The following is a 5,076-nucleotide window of genomic DNA, read 5'->3' as shown; positions in this document are numbered from 1 at the left end:
TTTCAAGCTGCGGAGACCAGCAGCCAAGCAGCAGTACCCACGGAGCCAGAGGCAGCCCAGACCCTCCTTGACACTATGGGGAACATAAAGCTAGCTGAGAACTAGGTATGCGCTGCGTTCCTGAGCAAAGACACTTTGCGACTGAGGTTTCTTCCCCGAGCACAGTTTCCCTTTGCAGAATGCAGCTCCTAGAAGCGAGATTTCTGCCGTTTCGGAGATAGGCCCTAGGTGGGTCCCTCCCTAGCTGGCTAAGGGTGGGTGGCTAGGGCCAGTGCACACAAGGACTTTTGAATCCAAATCAGCCTTATCCACGAAGGAGAACAGGTTTGGGGTTGGTTTCAAGCTGCGGAGACCAGCAGCCAAGCAGCAGGGCCCACGGAGGCCCCGGCAACCCAGACGTTCCTTGGCCCTATGGGGAGCATAGGGCTGGGTGAGAAGTAGACAAGCGCTGCGTTCCTGAGCAAACATGCACTGGGGCTGAGGTTTGTTCCCTGAGCACAGTTTCCCTTTGCAGAATGCAGATCTTAGAAGCGAGTTTTGAGCCGTTTCTCAGATAGGCCCTAGGTGGGTCCCTCCCTAGCTGGCTTGGGTGGGTTGCAGGGGCCAATGCAAACAAGGCATTTTCATGTCAACTCAGCCTTCTCCCCAAAAGAGAAGACGTTTGGAGTTGGTCTCAAGCTGCAGACACCAGCAGCCAAGCAGCAGTGCCCACGGAGCCAGAGGCAGCCCAGACCCTCCTGGGCCAATGGGGAGCATAGGGCTACCTGAGAAATAGGGAAAAGTTGCGATCCTCAGCTAAGACGCATTGGGGCTGAGGTTTGTTCCTCGAGCACAATTTCCCTTTGTAGAATGCAGCTCCTAGAATCGAGTTTTGTACCCTTTCGGAGATAGGCCCTATGTGGGTGTCCCCATAGCTGGCTGTGGGTGGGTTGCTAGTGCCAGTGCACACAAGTGCTTTTCATGGCAAATCAGCCTTGTCTGTGAAAGAGAAGATTTTTGGACTTGGTTTCAAGCTGCGGACACCACAAGCAATACCCCAGTGGACAAGGAGCAACAGGCAGCCCATGTCCACCTGGGCCTTTCTGGAGCTCAGCGCTAGGTGAGAATACGGCAAGCACTGCTTGGCTGAGCAAAGGCGAATTGGGGCTGAGGTTGGTTCGATGAGGAGAGTTTCCCCTTCCAGAATGCAGCTCCCACAAAGCTAGTTTTGTGCCGTTGCTGAGATGGGCCCTAGGTGGGTCCCTCCATAGCTGGCGAAGGTTGGAGTGCTAGGGCCTGTGCACACAAGGCCTTTTCAGGACAAATCCACCTTCTGCCTGAAGGAGAGCATGTTTGGACCAGCAAAGCACCAGTGCACACGGAGCAGGAGGCTGCCCAGACTCTCCTTGGGCCGAATCAGAGCACAGGGCTAGGTGAGAAAATGGCAAGTGCTGATTTCCTGAGCTCACACGTATTGGGGCTGAGGTTGGTTCCCCCAGGAGTGTATACATTTCCAGAATGCAGCTCCGAGAAGCTAGTTTTGTGCGGTTTCTGAAATAGGCCCTACCTAGGTCAGTCCCTCCCTGGCTGGCCATGGGTAGTGTCCTGGGGGCTGTGCACACAAGCCCTTTTCAGGCCCAATCGGCTTTCTCCCCAAAGGAGCAGGCGTTTGAAGTTGGTTTCAACCTGTGGCGACCACCAGCAAAGCACCAGTGCACAGGGAGCAGGAGGCAGCCCAGACCCTCCTTGGCCCTAAGGGGAGCAAAGGGCTAGGAGAGAAACCGGCTAGCTCTGCTTTCCTGAGCAAACACGCATTGGGGCTGAGGTTGATTCCCCCAGGAGATTATACCTTTCCAGAACTCAAATCTCAGAAGCTAATTTTGTGCCGTTTCTGAGATGAGTCAAACGTAGGTGGGTCCCTCCCTAGATGGCGAAGGGTGGGGTTCTGGGGCCTGAGCACACAATGCCTTTTAAGGCCCAATCATCCTTATCCCCAAAGGAGCGCATGTTTGGAGTTGGTTTCATGCTCCAGCGACCACCAGCAAAGCATCAGTGCACAGGGAGCTGAAGGCATTCTGTACCTTCCTTGGGCCTTCGGGGAGCTCAGTCTAGGTGAGAAAACAGCAAGTGCTGATTTCCTGAGCAAAAATGCATTGGGGCCGAGGTTGGTTCCCAGAGGATAGATTCTCTTTCCAGAATGCAGCTCCCAGAAACAGAGTGTGTGCCCTTTCTTAGTTGGGCCCTTGGTGGGTACCTCCCTTGCTGTCGATGGGTGGGAGTATGGGGCATGTGCACACAAGGCCTTTTCAGGCCCAATCCACCTTCTCCCCGAAGTAGAACACTTTTGGAGTTTTTTTCATGCGCCGGTGACCACCAGCAAAGCACCAGTGCACAGGCATCAGGAGGCAGCACAGACCCTCCTTGGCCCTAGGGGGAACAGAGGGCTAGGTGTGGAAGTTGCAAGCACAGCCTTCATGAGCAAACGCACATTGCGGCTTAGGTTGGTTCCCCCAGGAGAGTTTCACTTATCAGAATGCAGCTCCCAGAAGCTAGTTTTGTGACATTTCCGAGATGGAACCTTGGTCAGTCCCTCCCTAGCTGGCGAAGGGTGGGTGCTGGGGCCTGTACCCACAAGGCCCTCTCAGGCCCAATCCAGCGTCTGCCCAAAGGAGAACACATTTGGGTTCGGTTTCAAGCTCCGGCAACCACCAGCAAAGCAACAGTGCACATGGAGCAGGACCTAGCCCAGACCCTCCTTGGGCGAAAGGGGAGCAGAGGGCTAGGTGAGAAAAGGGCAAGCGCTGCTTTCCTGAGCAAAAACGCATTGGGGCCGAGGTTGGTTCCCCCAGGAGTGTATTCCTTTCCAGAATGCAGCTCCCAGAAGCTAGTTTTGTGCCAATTCTGAGATGGGCCCTTGTGGGTCCCTCCCTAGCTGGCGAAATATGGGGTGCAGGGACCTGTGCACACAAGGCCTTTTCATGCCCAAATCGCCCTTCTCCCCGAAGTACAACACGTTTGGAGTTGGTTTCAAGCTCCGGCGACCAGCAGCAAAGCCCCAGTGCACAGGGAGCAGGAGGCAGCCCATATCCACCTTGGGCCTTTCTGGAGCTCAGCGCTAGGTGAGAATACGGCAAGCACTGCTTGGCTGAGCAAAGGCGAATTGGGGCTGAGGTTGGTTCGATGAGGAGAGTTTCCCCTTCCAGAATGCAGCTCCCACAAGCTAGTTTAGTGCCGTTGCTGAGATGGGCCCTAGGTGGGTCCCTCCATAGCCGGTGAAGGTTGGGGTGCTGGGGCCTGTGCACACAAGGCCTTTTCAGGCCCAATCCACCTTCTGCCCGAAGGAGAGCATGTTTGGAGTTGGTCTCAAGCTCCAGCGAACACCAGCAAAGCACCAGTGCACACGGAGCAGGAGGCAGCCCAGACTCTCCTTGGGCCGAATCAGAGCACAAGGCTAGGTGAGAAAATGGCAAGCGCTGCTTTCCTGAGCTCACAAGCATTGGGCTGAGGTTGGTTCCCCCAGGAGTGTATACCGGTCCAGAGTTCAGCTCCCAGAAGCTAGTTTTGTGCCGTTTCTGAGATTGGCCCTAGGTGGGTTCCTCCCAAGCTGGCCAAGGTTTTGGTGATTGGCCCTCTGCACAGAATGCCTTTTCAGGCCCTATCCGCTTACTCCCCAAAAAGGGGACCACGTTTGTTGTCGGTTTCAATCTATGGCGACCACCAGTAAAGCTCAAGGGCACACGGAGCAGGAGACAGCCCAAAACCTCAATGGGACTTTCGGGAGCTCAGGGTTAGGTGAAAAAACAGCAAGTGCTTCTTTCCTGAGCAAACACACATTGGGGCTTAGGTTGGTTCCCCCAGGAGAGTTTCACTTTCCAGAATGCAGCTCCCAGAATATTGTTTTGTGCCAATACTTAGATGGGCCCTTGTGTGTCCCTCCCTAGCTGGCGAAATGTGGGGTGATGGGACTTGTGCACAAACGGCCTTTTCAGGCCCAATCGCCTTCTTCCCGAAGTACAACACGTTTGCAGTAGGTTTCAAGCTCCAGCTACCAACAGCAATGCCCCAGTGCACAGGGAGCAGGAGAGAGTAAAACCAACCTTGGGCCATTCTGGAGCTCAGCGCTAGGTGAGAATAAGGCAAGCACAGTTTTGCTGAGCAAACGCGCATTGGGGCTAAGGTTGGTTCGATGAGGAGAGTTTCACTTTCCAAAATGAAGATACCAGAAGCTAGTTTTGCGCCGTTTCCGAGATGGATCGTAGGAGGGTCTCTCCATAACTGGCGAAGTTTAGGGTGCTGGGGCCTGTGCACACAAGGCATTTACAGGCCCAATCTGCCTTCTCCCCAATGGAGCGCACGTTTCGAGTTGGTCTCAAGCTCCGGCGACCACCAGCAAAGCACCAGTGCACACGGAGCAGGAGGCAGCTCAGAGCCTCTTGCTAGGGGAGCATAGGGCTAGGTGAGAAAACGGCAAGCTCTACTTTTTGGAGCAAACACGCATTGGGGCTGAGGTTGGCTCCCCCAGGAGAGTATACCTTTCCAGAATGCATCTCCCAGAAGCTAGTATTTTGCCATTTCTGAGATAGGCATTAGGTGGTCCCTCAGTAGCTGGCCAAGTTTGGGGGGATGGAGCCTGTGCACGCAACGCTTTTTCAGGCCCAATCCGCCTTCTGCCCAAAGGAGAGCATGTTTGCAGTTGATTTCAACCTCCGGTGACCCCAGCAAAGCACCAGTGCACAGGGAGCAGGAGGCAGCCCAGGCCATCCTTGGCCTATGGGAGCATAGGGCTAGGTGAGAAATCGGCAACCTGTAGTTTCCGGAGCAAATACGCATTGGGGCTGAGGTTGGTTCCCCCAGTAGAATATACATTTCCAGAATGCATCTCCCAGAAGCTAGTTTTGTGCCGTTTTTGAGATGGGCCCTAGGTGGGTCCCTCCCTAGCTGGCAAGTATTGGGGTGCTAGGGCGAGTGCACACAAGGCCTTTTCAGTGCCAATCCGTGTTCTGCCCGATGGAGAGCATGTTTGGAGGTTTTCTCAAGATCTGGAAACCAACAGCAAAGCACCAGGGCACTCGGAGCAGGAGCTAGCCCAGACCCTCC

This window comes from Phacochoerus africanus, unplaced genomic scaffold (assembly GCF_016906955.1).
Source record: "Phacochoerus africanus isolate WHEZ1 unplaced genomic scaffold, ROS_Pafr_v1 Scaffold_39, whole genome shotgun sequence".
NCBI lineage: Eukaryota > Metazoa > Chordata > Mammalia > Artiodactyla > Suidae > Phacochoerus > Phacochoerus africanus.
Note: the sequence above shows the minus strand (reverse complement) of the source record.